The 18,534-nt window shown below is 45.8% G+C and overlaps 1 protein-coding gene across 6 annotated transcripts in view; it reads left to right on the forward strand.

The window, feature by feature from the left end:
* Positions 1-3,682: 3,682 nt before the first annotated feature.
* The window catches only part of TIAM2 (TIAM Rac1 associated GEF 2), a gene marked incomplete at its 3' end in the record, with an annotated part of 230,178 nt that continues 215,326 nt past the window's right edge, over positions 3,683-18,534 (forward strand). For 5 of the 6 annotated variants that reach the window (XM_079939027.1, XM_079939029.1, XM_079939026.1 and 2 more), the window contains exon 1: positions 4,152-4,342. Of the gene's footprint in view, positions 3,837-4,151; positions 4,343-18,534 lie in introns of those variants that run through there. The other variant, XM_079939028.1, reaches the window with a different exon arrangement.

The following is an 18,534-nucleotide window of genomic DNA, read 5'->3' on the forward strand; positions in this document are numbered from 1 at the left end:
AATCCTGCCCAGTACTGGAAGGATTTTGGAAATGAATTTCAATTCTGCTAACATTGCTAGATACCCTCTAGGTGCCAGAAAAGGTACGAAGTTACTGGGGATAAACAGATGAATTGGGCTGATCCCTTACTGCAAGGAATTTAGATCTGAGTAATTTAAGTATGAAGAGTCTGCAAGAGAATATGACAGAATGGTTATTTCTAGGGAGGGGGGTTACAGCTAATATTTAATTTTTTGGTGAATAGTAGGATACTGTAGCTAAAGAGTTTTGGTGGCTATGAAGTGAGTGGATGGGGAGGACCCTGGGGCCGCCTCTTTTAAAAACAGGCTGTTCTGGTCTTTGCCAGGGGTGGAGATTTGAGTTTACCTTTGAGAGTAGGTTTGCTTTAATTGGGCCTTTGGTTATTCTACAGGGAAGCGATCCTGCTTTATAATGAAGATGACCCAGCATAACTTCCTGACGGTCCCCCAGCTCCCTAGCTCTTCCCCCTCAGCTTTCTTTGCTGATTCGACCCCATCTCGCAAGAGTTCTGTCTCTTTCCCAGTCTTTCTCGCAGGCATCTCAGCCAGGCCCTGGGTTAGACTGGATTGCTCCGGGCTGGTTATTTCTCTGTCTTCATCTCCAGGTTCAAACTCTGTTCTGAACACTAGTCTTGTATATTCTCTGCATACCTCTCCCAAATATACCCTCCAGTCTCTTCTCCAGCCCCCAGCCCCCCAGCTACACTGGTGCTTAAAACCTTTCAGAAGGTTCTTATTGTTCAAAGGATAATATCGAAAATTCTTAACATGCCAACAAAAGCATGCGTGACTGACTCTTCTCTGCTTCTTTGGCCTCATCTCTGGCTGCTCTATCCTTACTCCCTTCCTTTCCAATGGGCCCAGCTCTGTCATACCTCCGAGCTTCAAATTCACCATTCCCTTTCCTTGGAATGATCGATCCAACTCAATCATCCTTCAGAGCTCAGCTGGGCCCCCTCTAATCCCTGAGAGCTAGCTTAACTCTCATTATATGCTCTGCATCTTTAGCAGAGACACAAACAGAACTACTTGTAAAATGATTTGTTTATCTGTCTCCCTCAGATTGTAACGGTGACACAGCTTATATCCCTACTGCCTGGTACAGTGCCAGGTGCCGAGTAAAGGCTCCGTAAATGGATTAATAACTGAACGAGTTTCAGTATTGGGGGCTAATTTCACTTCCTAATCATGCGAATGTTCACCTTGACTGTAGACAGAGCTTCATCTCCGCAGGTTATTTTTATTTAATGGAGCGGCACTAAGATTATGGAGACACTCCATATTTATTTTTTATTTTATTATTTAGCGGCACTAAAAGTGTGGAGACACTTTTTCTCTCCCTTGCTAGGCCCGGATGGCACTGCGGCCTGGACTCTGGTCGGGGGTACACACTGGCGCCCTGGATGGGGCTTGGACTAAGGAGAGAGAGGCTCTGGATGGTTTCGTCTCTTTGGGACCATTACTTGGTTTTTGCTTTTTTCTTTTCCCCTCCTGTAATTCCCTTCCGTTTCCCCAAGACTTCTGTTCAATCCGATGTGAACTGTGACCTCACAACTTGGTCTTAGCGTGCTGTGAGAAGCGAGGCAAGGAAGAGGCCACGCCTCCCCCTTGGGGCAAAACTGGAGGAGAAAATGCTAAGAGGCAGCTTGCAGCCGGGGGAGTGGGAGTCAGGAACAGAAAGGCCAGCAGAGGGAAGAAGGGCCAGCAGGCCGAGATTTGGAGAGAAGACCGTAAGTACCGGGCAGGCATATTTGGGGAGGGGAAACTGGACAACGCCTGGACTCTTCTGAGGTTGCACAGCATGCCTGTCACTGACTCACTGCCTGTCAGCTCCAAATTCATCCTTTTTGCCATCTCTGTAAAAAGGGATCTCGGCCTTTTATGTAATTTCCCTTGCCAGCTGCCTCGTCGTTAGCTTTGTCAGTACAGGGTGTGGGGAGAACTTGCAGGAGGGCAGAACTCTGCCTGCCAGTTGCCTCGCTTGCCTGTGGCTCCTGCATGTTGAGGGGTTTCTCCAGCACCAGGATCCCGCAGTGCAGGGCAGCACCCAGTGGCCACCGGCTTCTTCTGGCGCCTCTCTTTCTGGGTGGTTTTGCAGCGAACTGCTTCCATGAGACATCTCCCTCTATACCACTTTCCCCACACCCTAGAGGGTAGATTTCCAGCAAGTTCCACTGGTGTGATACCACAGTGACTTCCCTGGCACTTAGTGAACCATAGCCATGCTCTCCCCAACAAGGTCTGGGTCTGAGCCTAGGGTAGGGGAGGGATAAGGGAGCACCCTTATCCTTGGGTGTTCTATCTCGGCCCCAGGGGTAGTGGCTGCTTTAAAAGTCTTTGTATCTGCTGTTCCTATTTTCTTTTGCATTCTCTTTACTTCTAACCAGTCAATCCCTCATTGCTCCAAATCCTGTCGTAGTTAATAATTCTTTCTATTAAACTTTTACCACTTAATTGCTGTGTGGTTTCTCTCTTCTGATTGGATCCAGACTGATACACATGGGATGGGGCTCAGAGTCTGATTACTTATCTATCAAGGGAAGGTGTCCCTTGAAGACTGGAGGAATTGAAGACATTTGGATTATATGTCCTAAGTTGTGCAATGAACGTGTTACTTGTATAATCAGAAAAAACAAAAACAAAAACATAACATTGTGAAACAGCATGAAAAAACATGATACAAGAAGAAGATCCTAGTGTGGTAGCTCTGTGCTAAGGGGAAAAAGCTCCTTAGAGGAGGTGATGCTTGAATTGGGAACTGGAGGGTGAGTGGAGTGGGAGGCATTCCCCGAGGCACTGCCACGTGTGCCCGAGTGGAGACAGGACCAGGGAGAGCCTATGTAGTGGAGAGGGGTCAGTGTGGCCAGAGCCTGTGGCAGTAGAAAGTGGAGAGCCAGGTCTGTCTGAACACAGCAAACCCTTGGGGCTTCATTTAAAAATTGTTAGGTGTGTGTGGGAAAGTTGATTCCACGTGTCTTGTAGACTGGGGAATCGCCAGCTGTGGGAATCTTCCTGGAAGATCTCCAACCATCTCCAGCTTTCTGGGAGTTTAACTGAGGAAGGGCCCTGGCTGTTGTGCTCTGAAATTCACCTCTGGGTTTGTGCCCAAGGCCACACTTCTCATCTGGCTGCTCCCAGCTAAGGGCTGGTAGAGACACGGATGCTCAGGCAGGTGGGTACCGAGGAGAACTGGGCCCCCTGTGATGGGTAACACTGGGTGTAGGACTCACCCATGATCTTCCTGAGGCTGCAGGGAGGTTGGGATGTTGCTTCCCTCTCTCCTTCACTGGGATCTGACTCGCGCGAAGCCTGGCTCTCTGGAAGCCCCTGGCGTTTAATCCCACAGCCATTTCCCCTAAGCAAATTCTTCCGTATCTAGTCCTGTCTTGGCGCCTCCTCCTTGCGGGACCAACACCAGCACACGAACTCTTCCCCCTTCCCGCTCCTCTCTACGCGAGAGCCTTTGTAAAGGCAGGGACAGCGAGGGTGGGAACACAGCCCTCACTCCCGCTTCTCCCGAGCGTCCTCCCCTCCCCATCATCCGGGCCCTCTGGATTCCCCAGGTTTCTCTAATAAACCCTGCAGCTTCCACCTGGGAAGTCCGAATTCTCCCGGACCCTCCGGCTCCTCCCTCTCTCCCTTCTCAGGAAGGTTAGGGGGCGAACAGTCTCTCCTGCCTGCACGAGGCTTCAGATTCCGCCTGCTTCTGTCCTTAGTGGTACCCGAGTAAGCGTCTTCCCACTCTCAGCTCTTTGGGGAAGGCACTGGACCTTACGCACCGCATCCACGATGGCAGGCAGAGCGCCGAGCTCATGGTAGGCGCTTACTCGAAGCTCGTGGAGTTCTCGGTGTTGGTTAGTTGGGAAGTCCTAGAAAGAAAGCGCAGGAGGCTACGGCGGGGGACGCGGGCGGGAGCGCGGGCCGCCCCGGGAGCCGGCTGCGGGGTCCGGGGCCTGGCGCGGTGGGCGCCGCGGGGGATGGGCGCGGGCTGGCGCGGGGCCGGGGGGGGCGGGGGGACTTCTGGTGGGGGGATGGGAGGACGGGGGATGGCGGGGGTGGGCTGGGCTGGGCTGGGCGGCGGGGGCGGGGAGGAGGCGGGCCCAGCGGCCGGGGAGGAAGGTGCGGCCGCTCTCGCCGCCACAGGCGCTGCGTGCGAGGCGAGGGGTAGCGGCGGCGGCTGGAGGCTCAGCGCCCGCGCGGGACGGAGTGACCCTGGCAACTTCTCCAAGTCGGCCGGCGCCGCCCCGCGTGACCCCGGGACCCCGCGGGAACGGCCGTGTCGCCGGTTCGGGCCCGGGCGGGTGCCGGGCGCTCCACCCAGGTAAGGGGGGAGGCGGGGGCCGAGGCCGGACCCCGGCTCGGGGCGGGCGGCCCACCTCCTCTGCTTTGTTCGCCGCGCCCTCCGGCGCCTGCCCCGGGCGGTGAGCCGAGGGTTGCGGCTGCGGTCGCCGAGCCGGCACAACCCGGCGCATGGTGGCAGCTCCCTGGCGCGTCCCGGAACCCCGCGCAGCCTGGCCGGGCGGAGGAAACGCTTTCCAGATCACCGGCCCTCGCGGTGCCCCTGGGCCCGCCCGACCCCCGCGTTCGGGCTTCCGCGCCCCGAGCCCGGTCTCGTGGGTGCGGTGGCCCAGCGCCCTGGAAGGTCCTGGGGGAGCGGACCCTGCGCCCGCGGCTCAGGTCGCCGAGCCCAGGGGTCCCCCAAGCCCGGGGCCACCGGGCGGGAGGGGCAGGAGTCCCGCCGCTGCCCCCGCCCGGCTCTGCTCCGAGGGGCCCAGGTGCCAAGTTTCTGGGAAAGCCGACACGTCGTGTCGCAAACGGATCATATTTACCAAAAACAGTTTAGAAAGAAAAGAGGCCATTCTTCCAACAATTGACGGCCGGCAGCCGCGTAAAGGTCCGGGCGCGGGGGGTGGGGTACGATTGCACGGCGTCGTTTCTCTTTAAGAAACGGTGAAACTTACCATGATGAGCTTCCATGCGTCTTCATACTTTTAAAAATAGCAAAATAGGGTAACTTTACTTAATTGGGGGGAGGGGAGGCTGCTTGGTCCTGAAGATATTTCCCTTCGCGTTGCCTCTGCGGGGGCCCTGTGAGAGGCTGCCTGGTGACAGTTGTAATCTAGGCAGCCTTGCGTCGCGGTAAGACCTTTATTCACTGTGTGGCCAAGGTCTTGGGGTTCTCTTCTCATGCTTATTCACCCGTTCTACCACCCGTCCCTCAAATGCCGCTGACATAATTATTGTAACGGACGGCACCTGGTAATCTCCAGTCCCTCTCCAGTAGATTTAAGCTGGAGGGTCTCTAATAAAAGTTTTTAGTCTTCCAAGTTTCTTACAGGTGCAGACCATATGCTATAAATGTTTCAGACCTAAGCTCAATGAAAAGCGTCAATTTCTGGTCTTATCATTTGAGCATAACCAATAGAACCTGTGTATGTACACACTTCAAAACATCTTCTGGTATTCTTTAAGGTTTTTTTTTTTTTTTTTTTTTTGTCTTTAAGGTTTTTATATTCTAAAAATGTAGTATCAAGGTTGGTGCTGTGTTGAAAGCAAAATTCTTTTCCATTGGAGTTTACCTGCTCAGCTTACAGGGTAAGACTTGTTGCTTTAGGGAATCAGAGCCCCTAATTACCTTGTGATTGGTAAATGTGAAAAAACAGGGCAAGGTATAATCCAAGAAGAGTTATTATTTACAGCGGCAAAACGAGCCCCTAATGATCTCCGAATCCGGTTTTGACACCTTAATTTGCCGTATAAAATGCTTCATCATCTGGCCCCTGCCTGCCTTTACAGCCTCCTCTCCTGACTCTTCCCCAGGTCTCGCCTCCCCCCTCCTCCTTACACACACACACACGCACACACACGCACACACACCCAGCCTCATCAGACTCCTTCCAAGTTGTCATTTCCAGACCACTGTCTGGAATGAATGAGCATTCTGTTTATACTCTTCTCGCTCCACTTGTCCATCTGTTGGTTACTCACACGTCCTTCATGTGTCAGTCAGATGCATTCTCTAGTCAGCTCTCCTTCCTCATTATCACTCGGCAGTTAAGCTCTTTCTTCTCTAGTAGTCATCGTCTCTACTACAACGTGATTTTTTTTAAACACCTCTGGCCACGCCACCTTGTAAAATTGTGAGTTGTTCACTGCACAGGGTTATCCTGTCCAGTCGGCAAGTGGAGGCTGAAATCCAATTTACACTCCACTCACCAAGCCCCTGGTGCCCTCCTCTCTGTTGGAAGGGGCCGCCTTTTCTAATTTACCCAACTCGGCACCCATCACAGAGACTGACGGAACAGAAGCTCAGTTAAGATTCCTTGAATGAGAGAAAAGAAAGCACCGTCTCTACAGACGTCTAGAAAGAAGCCGAAGTTTAGGGGCAGATTCCTCACGTAAGTCAGGATATAGGAATGTGCTTTGGTTTGCTCTCATGTCTGGCTGGTTCAAGTGATTCTTGAACCAGCCAGACATAAGAGGTGTCTTATCCTTGATTACAGGGAAGAATCTGGGGCTGTAAATTCACAGGTGGGCATCCGAGATGTGTGCCAGCACGTGGTGGGCCTCCTCAGTTGACTGCCTTTCAAGGCTCTAAGGTTTATGCATCTAATCATGATTTGATGCGAGAGATAATGCGAGAGATAAGGGTATAAGACTCTTAAAAGTAAGGCCATAAAGAGCTTTGCTTCCATGAACATGTGTTACTACATTGGTGGAGGTGCCATTTTGTACACAAGCCCCAGTCATCCTAAAGTGACATCACAGAATTAAAAGAAGAATCAGAAAAGAAGGCATTGAATCTAATTTATTTAGATTCTTCAAATGAGAGCGGCATTTAAGATTGCAGTTTACACATTACAGAAAATGCAGTTTTTATGTGAGGCAGTTTGCAAGCTCAGTTGGCTGTAAGGTTCTTAAAAATGCTCCAAATTTGTATGTAGTTTCAAACTTCTAACAATTTGTGGGCAATCTAGAGATATTTGTCAAGCTAAAGTCTATATGTGGATCATCTCACCAAAATTTATAACATGGTGGTATAAAATCGTATACCATGGGCTTCCCTGGTGGCGCAGTGGTTGAGAGTCCGCCTGCCGATGCAGGGTACACGGGTTCGTGCCCTGGTCCGGGAAGATCCCACATGCCGCGGAGCGGCTGGGCCCGTGAGCCACGGCCGCTGAGCCTGCGCGTCCAGAGCCTGTGCTCTGCAACAGGAGAGGCCACAGCAGTGAGAGGCCCACGTGCCGCAAAAAAAAAAAAAAAAAAAAAATCGTATACCATTAAACATCAAAAGAATTTGACAGTTGTATGGAATCCTGGACTCTCTAGAATTCATAGCATAGAATAACTTTAAAGATAATATAGACCAATTTTCCCATTTTATAGGTAAGGAAAAGTAGTACCAGGGACCTGTCCAAGGTCACAGAGCTTAGGTAGGAGCTCAGCCAAGGTGAGCACTCAGATTCCCTGGCTCTTAGTTCATTGCTTTATTTATTCAAGTGCTTTTATGTATTCAAGCTTCTGTATGTTCCATTGTTGGCTTCAGTTGGGAAATCTTGAAGGTATAGACTAATTATATCTCAGGGAAAGGGAAGATTCCCAGCACCAAACACAATGCCTTGTGTGAGGTAGCCAGGTGATAAATATTTGCTGAGTGAAGGAATGAATGAATGAGCCAGTTGAAAGCTTACTTATTTAAAGTAATTATTTGATATAGCACAAACCAAAGTCCTTTGGAGTCCATTATAGTGGAATTTGGCCTATGTGTTTGTATTCCTTAAATGCAATAAAAATGTTAGATAAACTTGATGGAAGAGATGGGTAAGAGGGCTTCCTTGGTGGCGCAGTGGTTGAGAGTCCTCCTGCTGATGCAGGGGACGCGGGTTCGTGTCCCGGTCCGGGAGGATCCCACATGCCGCGGAGCGGCTGGGCCGGTGAGCCATGGCTGCTGAGCCTGTGCGTCCTGAGCCTGTGCTCTGCAACGGGAGAGGCCACAGCAGTGAGAGGCCCGCGTACGGCAAAAAAAAAAAAAAAAAAAAAAAAAAAAAAAGAGAGAGATGGGTAAGAAATGTTTTCTGTAAAAGAAGCCAGAACTCCTCACAGAGAGGCATCAGTAGAAAAACTCAGGATATGGAATCAGTAGGTTTGTCCACAGCCCAGCCTTGATTCTGCAAGCCTTGGATATCACCAGCCTCAGTTTCTTCCTGTAACCTCCTGAGTCGCAGAGTCGTTAGAAGGATCGAACAAGCTCACACGTGTGAAAGCACTTTGCAAACTTTAGAACACTGAAGGGTTAGACTGTGTGGCGGGAAGTGCTTTCCAGGCACTGTACTGGCTTTCTGTACGCATGACCCATTTATTCCTCTGAGTAGAGCAGCAAGGCTCTCGTGGAATGAGGAGGAAACCGAAGCCTAAACAACTGTCCCTCCACATGGAACAGGCATTTGGTGACCCCTAAAGTGTATTAAGTATCTTGAGTCTCTGGACTTGAATAAAGGACTTTCTTCAGGTGGAGAAGAAAGACAAGTGACATAAAAGCAAGTCACTTTGGCTTTAGGCAGAGGAACGATTTGCACTTTCGACCAGTCCCTCTTTAGAGTGTGGTGAGTGGATTCAAGAAAACAAGACCGCCAGAAAGATGGTCAGTTGTAATCGTGCAGATGGTCAAAGGCAGCTGGACTGGGCAGTGGGAAAACACAAGGGGACGGAGTCCTGGGATCTGAAGGAGGTGGGATGGACTTGGCGAGGAAGAGTGTGGTGGGCAAGGGGCAGTGGATCCAGTTAAGGATGTTCACAGACCTCAGCAATGCAGAAGGAGAAGGCTGGGGACCTGCGGGGGCCCCTCACCCAAGTTCACACAGTTAGGAAGTAGCACAGCTGAGATTCACCCAGGTCTGTCTGACTGCGTGTTCCTTCCTCTCTCCCATTCTGTCTCAACTGTTAGCATGTCTCCAATCGTAAATGCATCGAGGATTTTAATAAAAAAAACTGTAGAATTTGAAAGCTTTTATGAGTTAGTTCAGAATTTTAAGAAAGAACAAAAAGTGCCCCTTCCGAAGCCCTCCCACAGACTGAGGTCAGGAGACAAAGGCTGGTGCTCGAGAAGTTTCCCTGCCAGGAGCGTGTAATGTATTTCCTATCTTGGATTCCGTCTGGCCTGGGATCCGGCCCACTCCTCTCCAGGCATTCCATCCAGCTGGAAATGGGTCTGCTTCGTTTCCATTTAGGAGGTTTGCAGATTGAGTAACAGAATCTGGACTGCAGCTTTCATTGTGTTTTTGTGGTGTTGGATTACAAGGTTTCTTTTAAATTCACGGTTAGATTTCTGAATGTGTCTCTTGGACATGGTTCTTTAAGAGTTCCCATTACTAAGTGATTCCTTTGCATTGGGAATAGGATGGAAAACTAGAATTTTGTCATCAGTAGTTTGGGAAATGGCATATAGAAAATAAGCTTGGAAATCTTCTCAAACTGGTAAAAGTTAAGGATTCCCCAAATCTTTTAGCCTTTAAAATATAGTGATGAATTTTTGTGCAGTATTTTGTTATCATTTTTTAAAAATTTTATTATTTAGTTTTTGCTACATTGGGTGTTTGTTGCTGCACGCGGGCTTTCTCTGGTTGCGGCGAGCGGGGGCTACTCTTCGTTGCGGTGCGCAGGCTTCTCCTTGCAGTGGCTTCTCTTGTTGCGGAGCACAAGGCACGCGGCTTCAGTAGTTGTGGCTCGCGGGCTTAGTTGCTCCGCGGTATGTGGGATCTTCCTGGACCAGGGCTCCACCCGTGTCCCCTGCATTGGCAGGCGGATTCTTAACCAGTGTGCCACCAGGGAAGCCCCTGTTATCATTTTTAAAATTCAAAATAGCTTTGTCTTGTAAAGAGTGTTCTGTGCCTCAGGATTTACATCTGAAAGGAGGGTGACAGCAGTGCTTTCCTCATAGAAGATTATTTGGAGAATTGAGAAATTAATGAACTAATTAACATAACGTGCTTAGAACCCTACCTGCCAGGATGAGAGTTCAGGAAGTGTTAGTTGTTCTTCCCTCCCTGTAGATCGGATCTGGCTGTATCAAATTATGTAAAATAAGGATGGTGAGCAGGATGGAGCTGGGAGTTGGGCTGGCAAAGTAGAGGCCATATTCCGTTCCTTTTCCGTTGCTTTGCACTGTTCTCTCTGTCCTTCCCTTTGATGGTTCTTCCCCGTTTGGTCAGCTGTTCATCATTTTTTATTGAGACTCAGCGAAGCCTTTCCTCTGAGTGTGAAGCACTCTTTCTTGTGCTTCCAGGCACTTGGTCCTGTGTGGTCTGTATCAGTTGTGGCATTCATCGTGGGATATTTAGTTGTGGGCAGTTTCTCCATCACACAGGGAGTGCTTTGCTTATTTTCTTTTTGTACCTCTTCCAGGGCCAGCATGGTACCTTTGTGGCTGTTCTTAAATGGTGGTCGATAGAATGCAGGAAGTGCTCATTGAAATTGTTTTTAAATTTCTACGTGTTTGAAATTGTTTGGTGATTATGAAGTTGAGTGACCCTTTGCCAAATATTTGACTCATTATCAATAATAAAGTGCTAAAAAATAAAGGTTTCTCCATCTGAAGTGTGGAGTAGTAGCAATATCATTATACTGAGTATTAATCTAGACTCTGGTATAGAATACACCTTTTACTCATTTGGCAACTTGGCTAAACCTTTGAGGGCCTTAGATTCTTCAGGGAGAAAATAAAATTATTCTCTAATGAGTCCCAGTGTCTTCTGGCAGCTGAGGCATCAAATTCTTCTCATTAACCTTCCTCTTCAGGCCTCATGCCAGGGCTTGGTTGATAGAGTAACAGTCACATTTACCCTTACCACTCTGGATAACCATGAGGCTTGTTTTTTTTTTTTTTGCGGTACGCGGGCCTCTCACTGTTGGGGCCCCTCCCACCGCGGAGCACAGGCTCCGGACGCGCAGGTCCAGCGGCCATGGCTCATATGGCTCACGGCCGCAGCCGCTCCGCGGCATGTGGGATCTTCCCGGACCGGGGCTCGAACCCGTGTCCCCTGCATCGGCAGGCGGACTCTCAACCACTGCGCCACTGGGAAGCCCCATGAGGCTTGTTTAAAATGGATTTTATACTTTCATAAGAGAGCATTTATACATATGAACAGAAACCAAGGAAGAACACATCCGGAATACACTGAAATGAATTAAGTTATCCTGTGTGCCAGTGGCATTTGAAACTTGTGGAATCAGTACCTACCGTATGAAAACGTGAAGCCTTGATGAATGTTAGCCAAATCAGAAACCAGAATATTTACCCATTGAACGGGTCCATTTTGAACTTGCCCTGTGGAAGATCCTAATCGTTCTATGAAACCATAGTCATCTGTAGTAACTCTCCCTTCACAACTGTCTGTTGAACTTCTCATTGGGAAGTGCACTGCATATCATGTGGGCAAATAACTTCATTTTACATAAGATGTACAAGAAAATGAGAAATACCATGGACTGGATCCATTCATTATGTATACACCAACCCCTGCTAGCAGGTTACTTTTTAAAAAATCAGAATTTTATTATTATAACTGGAGAGCACTGGTTTCCTCAGCCTGCTAGGCTCATGTTAAATGTCATCCTTCTGAAACTCTCCCTGATCTTCTCCTAACCCCTCATTTTTTCTTGAAATGTGACGCTCTGTCCTCACCATCCTTGGGGTTCATCTTCTGAATGGCTGCATTGCCCACACAATGGCTGTATATGTGTTCGCATCCTCTCCCTGCCCCCAGTTGGATTCCTTATTAACTATATAAAAGTGATCATTCCATAAGGTTTGCTGTTTGTGGTGTTTTGGGACACGTATGACTTTTATCAGTGCCTCCACTTTTTTTCCATTCTGATAGGCAACAAGGAGTTAACTATTTGAAAGGTGTTTGTATGTGTTTGATTGAATTGTTCTTGGTATTTGTCTAGTCAGAGGTAATAATCCAAGTAGTCAAGATACTGTTTTGGAAGAAAACAAAACAAAACTAGAATTCTGGGTTTTGGGTAGATTTAAGAGCTCTGCATTTTGGGTAGTTTTGCCAAAAATAGCTGTGTGATCTTGAACAAAACAGGACATTCTCTCTGGGTTTCCATTGCTTAATTTGAAGTTTGGTGGTCAGGGGAGTCATATTGGACTCAATGACTTTTAGGGATCCTTTCAGTTACAAAAGTCAATGATTCTGTGCAGCAGTAGGATATAAGAAAGCAGAAGAAAAATTTATAAAAATTTAAAAGTGGTGTATTTACAATATGCTATTAGCTCACTGGCATTTGAGCCTTACTGGATGACAGATAACCGTCGCCCAACACTAGTAAGGAGGGCAGTGCTGGTGAACACGTAGGGTCTTGGTAAATCCAGAATGTGTGATGAGACATTGCTGGGAGGTAATTATCTGTGATCTTGGGGGCTGTGGGTAATATGGATTTCAAGGCCTCTGGAACTGGGTGGAGGGGAATTCAGTGTTGAAATAGAAGAATGCCTGGGGAAGAAACTGAGAGATCAGTGCTGTATTGAAGGTGGTGAAGGGAGAGCAGGGCAGGCAGAGAATATGTGAAGCACAAAGTAGCCATGTAGTATATATATAAACAGAGTAGCCGTGTAGACTAGATGGAGAACAAAATAGCCATGTAGAGTATAGGTAAACAGAGTAGCCATGTGGAATATAGAACAAAGTAGCTCTGTAGAATATATGTTGAACAAAGTAGCCACGTAGAATATATATCAACAGAGTAGCCACGTAATAGACTATATGTAGAGCAGAGTAGCTCCATAGAATAGATACAAACAGTAGCCGCATAGATATATGTGGAACAAAGTAGCCGTGTAGACTGTATAGAAGAAGGTGGCCACACTGGGTCCAAGGTGAAGCTGTATGAGAATGTTGGTAAAATGATGGCACTGCTGAGTCTTAATATGACAGACTGTGAAGAGGATCCGGAAGAGAATTTAGAGTTAATGGTCAAGTCTTGTTACCTTCACTTATAGATGGAGAAAATGAAGCCAGTGATGGGAGTTCTCAACCTTGAATTTGTATAAATATCACTTTGGGAGCCTGTTAAAATGCAGGTTTCTGAAAGTCACCCTGAGATGATGATTCTGGAGGTCTAGGGTGCAGTCAGTCAGGCACACCAGGTGTGGCTGGTGGCTCTTGGATTGTACATTGAAAAACTCTGCCCTTCAGGTGAGACTGGCCCTCTTAGGACACTCAGCTTGGAGAGGAAGCGTGCAGAGCTGAACCCAGATCTTCTTTCCCACGTCTTTCTGCCGCAGGATCCCCGTCTGAAATGGCTCCTATAGGACTGTGAGAACCTAACCATGTTAATTTTTGCCGGGGATGGGCAAGAGATTTGGAGGTTAGCCACAGAGAAATGCAATGCAGTTTCCCTTATTTCAGACTGATCCATGATTTGTGGTTTGACAGGCACTGTTTTTAAAAAGAAACATCAGGTCCCTAAAGAAAAAAATTGTTAAGTATATTAATTATAAGCGTATTAATAGTGAAAAGCAGCAGGGAAAATTTCCATCTACATAGAAACATCTACTTTGTAATGACTATGAATGAGGAAGCATTTCCATCTCTTTGGTAAGTCATTTCCTAAGAAATACTCACAGGCAGTGTTTTGCTTAGTTGTGTTTCAGCTTGCCATGTAATAGGAATTTTAAAATGACTTGTCTTTAGAAATTTAGAGATGTCACTAAATTCAACTGTAATAAGTTCCACCTCAGTCATTCGTGTAAATGTGTGAGGAAATTGAGTCCAGAAGGGTGGTTGACATTGCTGAAGTCTTGGTGTGTGTTGAGAGGAGAATGTCATTGTAGTATGGCATTTTCTGAAAACCTATCTGTCACAGAAGCTAAATTTTGATGGCTTGATAAATCTCATTAGTTAGAAAATTCACTAAAACTTGAATGGTATATACAGAGTTGGCAGCCAGCATTTGGAATTTTCAGCAAATCAGTCAATGGGTAGTTCTCAAAATGGATGGGCACATCCACATTTTGTTAACATTAAATAACACCTCACATAATTGTTCTGCTGTCTAAAGGAGAACCTTTAAACATTTGTAGAGTGCATTAAAAATTCTTGAATAATTTAAAAATGTAAAAGTACATTTATTTTTGTGTGCAGTAGAAGAGACGACAAACTTTAAAAAAAATTGTAAATAGTGGTGATACAGACATGAGGGTTTATAGTCATATGCATATTCAAAATGTTGTGGTCCCAAATCACAAACTGTGCTATATTCCTTTAATAGTTATATATCAATAAGCATTCTAGAAGAGAATAAACTTTAGAAATCATCTAATTCAACCCATTTTTCAGAAGAGAAGCTTGATGTTTTGGGAAAGTTAAATGACCTGTTTTAATTCCCCATTGGAAGAAGTTAATGGTAAGCAGAGCGAGGCCTACATCCCAGAATTCTTTACTCTAGAATTTTTCTCTGTGCTTAAAAATGAGGAGGACATGTTAGGAGGACTGCATCAAAAAACCATGAAATGTTTTAGATTTTCTGTGGGAAAGGAAGCTAAACCTATGCAATTTTGGAGTTAGCAAAGGCAATAACAACTTATTAGCTTGTGTACTTTAGAGCCTGCCCAAAGGAATGTACAACTTTACATGGAGAGAATGGCCTACAACTGGAGCTTATTATGTGGTTTACAACAGATGGTGTCATCTGTACAAAGATAAATAGACCTTTTCCTAATTAGGTGTGAGTGGGAGATTTGAGGGTACTGTATACATTATTTGAGCTGAAAGGAATCTTAGAAGCAATCTAGTTCACACCTTTATTTTGTGTAAGAGGAAACATAGCTTTGTCCTGCCTTGCTGTTATAAATAACCATGATATTTTTGATAATAATTGTTTTAAAACAAAAAAACTGACATCTTTAAAGTGTATCGACTTGTATTATAAACAAAATATTGATAAAACAGATGTCCATGAAATTCAAAATTTTGGACTTGATTATATCCAAACAATGGAAGAAGTTAGTAATGTGTCTACAAAGATGGTAGTTTGGGGCCTACGATTGACTTTCTATTGGAAGACAGTGGGCCATGCTTCCAAATGCACCTCGATTATAAGGGCAGGTACCTGCAGCCTTGCAATGACAGCAACCAAGAGAAGAAAACTTACTGTTTAGTCAAATAGAAATCATGCTTAAATTGTGGTCTGAAGTCTGGTTCTCAAGTCTGTGTCTTCGCTGAATTAGTGTGCGGGTTTCTGCAAGTACATGCAAACAGGTAGGAGCTTGGGTGGTGTGGGCGTAGGGAGATGCTGCTAAGAGATGAAGACAGCTCTACCTATCAAAGCATTATTATTGCAAGGTATTCCGTTATCCCAAGTAAATGAGCAAAGCCCGTGGCAATGTTTATGTTCTTTGTTAGCCAATCACACTATTCACATTACTCAATTCAGGAAGTTAGTGAAAACGCTGCTTCTTCCTCATGTACACCTTCCCCTTCCCCCATTCTGCCAGCCTCTCCACTTTAGTGCATCCTTACTTTTCAGGATGAAGGTTCATCTCGCGAGTGCTTAATAAAGACTAGTTGAAAAGATTTTACTTCATGTAGGAAAAGTGAGTAACAGGTTCAAATAGGTTGATTCTAACAGTAATGCCTCATAGTTTGTGATGTTGAAGCTTCATGTAATTTCTCATTCGGCGTTCTCAAAAATTGTTAAAATCGCATGAAATTGAGATGTGGCTTATGACTGATAGCTAGCCTGCGTGGTGCCTCTTCCATGGTTATTTTGCAGAAGGTCAGCAAGTTCACCTGTGTAGATGGCTGACCTATGCCGCGAACTGCACAGAGTTCGGGGTACAGCGAAATCAATTATCAAAGGCTGGGGCGAGCAGTAGTCATGTTCCTACTTATTCTGAGGTATCCGAACCAGGTTTTCCTGGAAAGAGCTGTCTCATAGTTTAATAATCCTCCCGTGTTGCATCACTTTGTCTCTTTGGTCCTCTTTTCAGTGGGTATTGGTCACTGACAGTCCAGGGTACCACGATCCTGGTTTTCTGGAAACAAGTTTCTTAGCATTGCTTAGCCCTTTTGAGGTTTAACCTCTAAAATACTAGTAAATTCTGCTCTCTTGAATTATTCTTTGAAAACATGGAAACTTTTTTTTCACATCTTTATTGGAGTATAAATGCTTTACAATGTTGTGTTAGTTTCTACTGTACAACAAAGTGAATCAGCTATATGTATATATATCCCCATATCCCCTCCCTCTTGAGCCTCCCTGCCACCCTCCCTATCCCACCCCTCTAGGTGGTCACAAAGCACCGAGCTGATCTCCCTCTTCTATGCGGCAGCTTCCCACTAGCTATTTTACATTTGGTAGTAGAGTCAGTGCTACTCTATCACTTCATCCCAGCTTGCCCTTACCCCCGCCCCGTGCCCTCAAGTCCATTCTCTATGTCTGCGTCTTTATTCCTGCCCTGCCACTAGGTTCATCAGTACCACTTTTTAAAATGCCATATATATGCATTACATACAGTCTTTGTTTTTCTCTTTCTGACTTACTTCACTCTGCATGAGACTCTGGGTCCATCTACCTCACTACAAATAACTCAGTTTTGTTCCTTTTTATAGCTGAGTAATAGTGCCTTGTGTATATGTGCCACATCTTCTTTATCCACTCATCTGTTGATAGACACTTAGGTTGCTTCCATGTCCTGGCTATTGTAAATAGAGCTGCAATGAACATTGTGGTACATGTCTCTCTTTGAATTATGGTCTTCTCAGGGTATATGCCCAGTAGTGGGATTGCTGGGTCGTGTGGTAGTTCTATTTTTAGTTTTTTCAAGGAACCTCCATACTGTTCTCTCCATAGTGGCTGTGTCAGTCTACATTCCCACCAACAATTCTGGAGGGTTCCCTTTTCTCCACACCCTCTCCAGTGTTTATTGTTTCTAGATTTTTTGATGATGGCCATTCTGACTGGTGTGAGGTGATACCTCATTGTGGTTTTGATTTGCATTTCTCTAATAATTAATGATGTTGAGTATCTTTTCATGTATTTGTTGGCCATCTGTATGTCTTCTTTGGAGAAATGTCTATTTAGGTCTTCCTCCCATTTTTGGATGGGGTTTTTTTTGTGTGTGTGTGTGATATTGAGCTGCATGAGCTGCTTGTATATTTTGGAGATTAATCCTTTGTCAGTTGCTTCGTTTGCAAATATTTTCTCCCATACTGAGGGTTGTCTTTTCGTCTTGTTTATGGTTTCCCTTGCTGTGCAAAAGCTTTTAAGTTTCATTAGGTACCATTTGTTTAGTTTTGTTTTTATTTCCGTTACTCTAGGAGGTGGGTCAAAAAGGATCTTGCTGTGATTTATGTCATAGAGTGTTCTGCCTATGTTTTCCTCTTAAGAGTTTTATAGTGTCTGGCCTTCAATTTAGGTCTTTAATCCATTTTGAGTTTATTTTTATGTATGGTGTTAGGGTGTGTTCTAATTTCATTCTTTTACATGTAGCCGTCCAGTTTTCCCAGCACCACTTATTGAAGAGGCTGTCTTTTCTCCATTGTATATTCTTGCCTGCTTTGTCAAAGATAGGTGACCATATGTGCGTGGGTTTATCTCTGGGCTTTCTATTCTGTTCAATTGATCTATATTTCTGTCTTTTTGCCAGTACAATACTATCTTGATTTCTGTAGCTTTGTAGTATAGTCTGAAGTCAGGGAGCCTGATTCCTCCAGCTGTGTTTTCTTTCTTAAGATTGCTTTGGCTATTCGGCGTCTTTCATGTTTCCATACAAATTGTAAAATTTCTTGTTCTAATTCTGTGAAAAATGCCATTGGTAATTTGATAGGGATTGCATTGAACCTGTAGATTGCTTTGGGTGGTATAGTCATTTTCACAGTATTGATTCTTCTGATCCAGGAGCATGGTATATCTCTCCATCTGTTTATATTATCTTTGATTTCTTTCTTTAAAAAAATTTATTTATTTAATTTATTTATTTAATTAATTTATTTATTTTGGGCTGCATTGGGTCTTTGTTGCTGAGCGCAGGCTTTCTCTAGTTGTGGTGACCGGGGGCTACTCTTCATTGCGGTGCACAGGCTTCTCCTTGCGGTGGCTTCTCTTGTTGCACAGCATGGGGTCGAGGCACGTGGGCTTCAGTAGGTGTGGTGCACGGGCTCTAGAGTGCAGGCTCACTAGTTGTGGTGCACGGGCTTAGTTGCTCGTGGCATGTGGGATCTTCCCGGACCAGGGCTCGAACCCTTATCCCCTGCATTGGCAGGCGGATTCTTATCCACTGTGCCACCAGGGAAGCTCTTGTCTTTGATCTCTTTCACCAGTGTTTTATAGTTTTCTGAGTACAGGTCTTTTGCCTCCTTAGGTAGGTTTATTCCTAGGTATTTCATTCTTTTTGTTGTGTTGGTAAATGAGATTGTTTCCTCAGTTTCTCTTTCTGATCTTTGATTGTTAGTGTATGATAATGCCAGAGATTCCTGTGCATTAATTTTGTATCCTGCAACCTAACCA

Source organism: Stenella coeruleoalba (assembly GCF_951394435.1).
Source record: "Stenella coeruleoalba genome assembly, chromosome: 12".
Lineage (NCBI taxonomy): Eukaryota > Metazoa > Chordata > Mammalia > Artiodactyla > Delphinidae > Stenella > Stenella coeruleoalba.